We start from the raw sequence: 6,160 nt of genomic DNA, 5'->3' as shown, positions 1-6,160 counted from the left end.
CTTAAGTGGCCTGGCTCTGGACTCTCTGAGGACCACACACCCAAAAACATCCCAAGGCTCACAGAAGACTCCCCAGGTCCAGTGCCAACACAGAGACTACAAACCGAAATCTCAGAAGAGCCGGCATGAAAATTCCCCTCACCCTCCGTGGCATGGCGCCTCTGCCTGGCTGGTGCAACCACCCCAACACAGTTAGGAGCAGCAGCAGCTGTCAGCAGTGGCGAACAACCCTAGACTCGTAGTGTGGCACCTCTGTCCTGCTGTTGTAAACAGCCTAGCCTAACCTGGAGCAGCAGCAGCAGCTGGCAGTAGTGGCAAACCACCCAGACTCTGGGCACAATGCCTCTTGGCACTAGCTCACAGGAAAAACCCAGACCAGCCTGGGGCGGCAGTGATAACTGGGACGGGGAAAGCTGCAGTGAAAAATTCCAGACCCATGGCGGTTTGTGCCTCTCCACACTGGCCCACATAAGCAGCCCAGCCAAGCCTGAGGCAACAGAACTGTTTAAAACCTCACTCCTGGTGGGGTGGAGGGCCTCTCCATACTGGCTTGCATAAGCAGCCCAGCCCAGCCCATGGTGGCAAAGGTGGTGAACAACCCCAGTCATGACGTAGGTTGTGGTGCTGAACAACCCCAGAAAAGCCACATGAACTTTCCTATTTTGTCTGACTTTGAACCTGAATACACAGATCTGAGCCTCCTGAGTAGCTACAATTACAGGCGTTTACACCAGCAGGGTCTAACTCTTGCCAATCCCTTCACTTTTTCTACAATAGATCATTTCTTAGTTCATACAAGGAACTTAAGCAAATACAAGAGGATTGACATAATACCTGTATTATATCTGACCATAGTGGAATCAAACTGGTTCTCAATAACAAGGCATAAAGTAGAAAAAACTTAAACACATGGAAATTAAAGTGAACTAAGTTGAACAATACATGGGTCACAGAAGAAGTTAAAGAAGAAATAAAAAGTTCCTACAATTCAGTGAAAATGAAGAAACATCACAAAGAAACCTATGGGACCGAGCAAAAGCAGTTCTGAGGGGCAAATGTATTACTCTCAGTGCACATATCAAGAAAATAGAGACCAAATAAACAATCTTATGATACAACTAAAACTGCTAGAGAAACAAGAAAAAAATTGAACCTAAAGTTGCTAGACAGAAAAAGATAAACGATATAAGAGCTGAAATTAATGAGATGGAGACTGAGAAAATTATAAATAAATTAATACAACAAAAAACTGTTTATAAGAAAAAAATCAGTAAGACTGATGGACCACTAGCAAGAGAAACTAACAAAATAAGAGAGGTGACCAAAATCAATATTATCAGAGATACCACAGGAAAAATTACAACAAACATCCAAGACATCCAAACAATCATAAGGAAATAATTCCAGACTCTACTTACAAAGGAAGGAAAACCTAGCAGAGATGGATGAATTTCTACGGAAATACAAATTGCTATCTCCCCTCTCCTTTTTGGACCTGCTTCTCCACCATGTAAGGTTGGGGCAGCAGTTCAGTAAATAAACTTCTTTTCCTGCCTTAATAATGTGTAGTATCCTCTTCATAGGCTACCTAATGAAACCTACCTATATAATGTTCCTTACATATGATGCTGTAACTCAGATGGGGTTATTGAGTTGGAAATGTTAGAATTTCCTAACCACTCCTTTTCTGTGAACTAAACTGTCTTCAGACACCACGCGAGACTTTTCACCGATACCATTGCTGGCCTTCACATGCACATCTACACCACTTCTCTTCTCTGGTGAGTGAAACTACTCTCTATGGCTCTCTGTTGCTCAATCTCTGCTCAGATGTGGCACCATGCTAACGAGTTCCTATAGCCTTTATCGGAAAGGCTGGTCAACTCCGAACCCGAGGTTGCTTGGTTATGGGATCTTGCCCATTTCTCTCTAGACTGCTCTAGGGGAAGTAGGGACATTGCTTGTGCCTGGTCAGCTCTCCTTCAGTCACCAGACTGACTCTCCTACACATTTAATGGGGTGCTGCAAGTCATGCCAGAGCCATGAAACCCCTCTGAAATGCCTCCTGTGCTCCCTGGATAGCCAGAGCACCTAATTTTTTATGCTGTTCAAAAATTTAGACAATTTTTGCCTCTGCAATGGTAAATGGTCAAAAGTCTGTTCACTTTCAGTATCTTTTTGCTCTCTGCTAATCATGTCCAACTTTCTATATCTCTCCATTTCTTTTCTACAACTATGTGTATTGTGCCATGAAGCATGGGACATGGGCTGGGTCCAGGGGACCCATTCTACTTTCCCTCTAAAAGGCTAGCCAAACTAGGCTTGATTTTTTGTTCAGGCTTTATTTGCATTTTTTTTTTTTAGAAATTTGCCATCTTGAGTTTGCCATCTTGGCCAAATGGTGGGTGAAGGATTTGGCCCCCTCCAATCCTTACCCTTCCACCAAGCTTTCTTCTCCTTCATCCATCTATTCAAATGTGCCTTGCTAACAAGTTGCTCTTTTCATAGACTCTGGTAACTGAGGCCCAACCATCTGATGTGCTTTGTTAGCAAAGATGTCTGAACATTGTTGTATAAAATTTTAGGATTTGAGTTTTGCCTTTTTTGTTTTGTATTGTTTAGGCTAGTACTGACTATGTGATTCTAAAATATTGGGCATATCTGTGCAAAGATTCTCCCATCTAACAAGTTTTGACATTGCAGAATATTTGGTCAATTCTTGATAAGGACCAGGTAAGATCTACTTATTCTATTTGATCTCCATGTTGCTTTAATTGAAAATAACAAAGGATTTTCGTGACAAAAGTTGCAATTCAAATCCAGCTCTGGCTGAAAAATACCTAAGACTCCATCACCCAACTAACCTGCAAAAAGCCAGGCTGGAATCTTGGACTGAGCCTCTAATCTCCAACCAGAAAACACTGCACGAGTTTCTATAACTCAAAGTGTTAGTGTGTTAGCCTTGAGCAGAAGTGTTCAGGGATAGTGTCCAGGAATTGAGTTCAAACCTCCTTTAATACCAACTGGGAAAAACCATCCCACCAATGACACTTAGAATCAGCCAGTCTGCAGAACAAAGGAACATGGAAAAGAGTAAGAGGTGATGATACCACATCAGCCACTTTGTGCCTGCCCTTTCAAAAGTAACCAGAGCAAGGAGGTCAATAGAAGTAAGAAGACTGTCCATACCTATCTACCTTTCAATTGGACAGGAATTTATATTCTTGCCTTTGTCACTTGACTTCTTCTCTACCTTGTCGCCAGATATCAGAAGTAGCTAGGGATATTTCTACCAACATTTTCAGCCCCGAGTCTTCCTCTTGCCATTTAGTTGCTCTCTAGTATTTTTTTCAGTCCCTCAATGCCTCGTGTGACTTCTCCATACTTCATCCAAGAGACTTGCCTCCTCCAGACTTCATCAAAGGACTCATTGCCCAAGTCACAGCTGTTGCCTTCTGCCTTCTTTCAGAGGGGATCTCGTTTCAACATTTTACCCCTACTGTTGATACCCCTTGCAAACAGGAAATAGCCAGAGAGAATCTTCACCTTTTTTTATAATTATCAAAAGGCTGGAATGTAAGGTTTGAACAGGGACACCTCCACACTTCTTGGCTAAGTTTCCGCCCAATATCTGTTACATAGGTAACTAGCAGACCTGGAAGCAGTCACCTTCTCCTCTTGCTAGATCACATCCTGGGCCACCTCTGGTCACAAGCCTCCTATCTGACGTTAGGAGGGTCCCAGACCCTGAGGTCACGTCGAAATCCAGTGTGGCCACACTTTTCCCCACCTGGCCAACTTCTTCCTTTAAGTCATGATTCTCCACCATACATGGTGTAGGCAACAGTTCAGTAAATAAAATTTTTTTCTGCCTGAAAAATAAGAAATACAAATTGCCCAAACAGAACCAAGAAGAAAGAAATCAATTAAACATGTTAATTACCTACAATGACATAGTAGAAGTAACCAGAACTCTTCCAACAAGAAAAGCCCAGGACATGATGGATTCACTACAGAATTCTATAAGACCTCAAGCACTTCAGAGAAATAGAAACAGAGGGAGTAATCCCAAACTCATTCTATGAAGCCAATATCACATTCATCTCCAAACTAAGCAAAGACCCAAGAAAAAGAACTACACACCAATCTGTTTGATTAAGACAGATACAAAGCTCCTCAATAAAATTGCAGCCAACAGAATCCAGAAACAGTTCAAAAAATTATACATTATGACCAAGTGAGTTTCATTCCAGAGATGCAAGTATGGTTTAACATAAGTAAGTCAATAAATCTAATCGATCACATCAACAGATCCAAGGTCAAGAACCACATGATTATCTCCATTCATGCAGAAAAGGCTTTTGAGAAAATTCAGCACTGATTTATGTTAAACGCTATGGAAAAATAGGAATAGAAGGAATATTTCATAACATAATAAAAGCCTTACATGGTACATCAAAGGACAATATTATATTTAATAGGGAAAAACTACAACCAATTCCCCTAAAAACAGGAACAAAGCAAGGATGCCCACTTTATCCAAGTTTTTTCAATATAGTTCTGGATTTCTTAGACAGAGCAATAAGGCAAGAGAAAGACATTAAAGGGATCCACATAGGACAGGAAGAAGATAAGCTATCTCTTTTTGCAGATGGCATTATTTTATAAATAACCGATCCCTAAAGCTCCATCCCCAAACTCTTAGAACTTATAAACCAATTTGGCAAATGAACAGGATACAAAATTAACCCACAAAAGTCAATTGACTTTCTGTATAGTAACAATGTACAAATAGAAAGGGAAATCAAAGAAACAACCCCATTCACAATAACCTCAAAATAAAAAGTGTCTAGGAATTAACCTAACTAAAGATATAGAGGGTCTGTTTCATGAAACCTATAAAAGCCTAAAAAAAGAATCATAGAGATTACCAGGAAATGGGAAGAAATGGGAAAAAATATTTACCAGCAATATATCAGACAAGCGTCTAATACCATTATATTATAATATCCATTATATTATATATGGTGAAGTCAAGAAACTAACCCTTCACAAACCTAACAAACCTATATTGATATGGTCAAGGAAGCTAAAGTGAGACTTATTAGAAGAAGAGATAGAAACGACAAAGAAATACATAAGGAAATGTTCATCATCCCTGGCTGTAAGGGAAATGCAAATAAAAACAACTGTGAGATACCACCTTACCCCAATCAGAATGGCCCACATCCTAAATTAAGCCAATGACAAATGCTGGAAGGGATACAAAGAAAGAAACATTACTACATTGCTAGTGGGAATGTATACTAATACGACCACTTTGGAAAGCAATCTGGAGGTACTTACGAAAGCTAAATATCGACCTGTCCTATGAACTGGCCATACCACTCCTAGGCATCTACTCTGAACAACAGGAACCAGTGTACATAGACATACACACCTCTATGATTATTGCAGTACTGTTCACAATAGCCAAGATTTGGAAACAACCCAGATAAGCCACAACTGATAAGTGGATCCAAAAAATGTGGAACCTATATACAATGGAATACCATGTAGCCATTAGAAAGGACAAAATGAATGTATTTGCAGGGAAATGGATGGAACTAGACCAAATTATTTGAGTGAGGTAAGCCAAGAACAATGAGACAAACGGCATAGGGTTTACGTGATACATAGATGCTAAAGTCAAAATGCAAGAAGGTATGACAAAGTAAACAGGACTCAAGAAACAACGGACAGCCACTCATTTTGTTGTATCACCATTAATGACTCCATGTTCTTGACTATGTAGATGGTAGAAATATGCACGCAATGCAGAAAAGCCAGGAGGAGGAACACAATAAGTGGAAAATGGAACAACATACAACAAAGGGGCACATCAGCTGCAGTGAACATAGAAGAAAAATAACTAAGCAACCCAAACACAGTGATGGGAAGAGGTTTATGAGAGGGAAAGAGGGCAAGAGGGAATAGCCTACATTAAGCAAAAGGAAAAAAATGTAAATATCACCTGAGGTCGGAAAAATAATTTGGATTGTCAAAGCTCATAGAATTAACAAACATTAGACCATGATAACAGTAATGTGCTTTGTCAAGGTTAAAATGTGTTTGTGACTTTAACTAAGTATCACAATTCCAAAACACTGTGAAATATATG

Source organism: Dipodomys merriami, unplaced genomic scaffold, assembly GCF_024711535.1.
Source record: "Dipodomys merriami isolate MVZ:Mamm:240054 unplaced genomic scaffold, mDipMer1.0.p SCAF_141, whole genome shotgun sequence".
Lineage (NCBI taxonomy): Eukaryota > Metazoa > Chordata > Mammalia > Rodentia > Heteromyidae > Dipodomys > Dipodomys merriami.
This window is presented reverse-complemented; position numbering follows the sequence as displayed.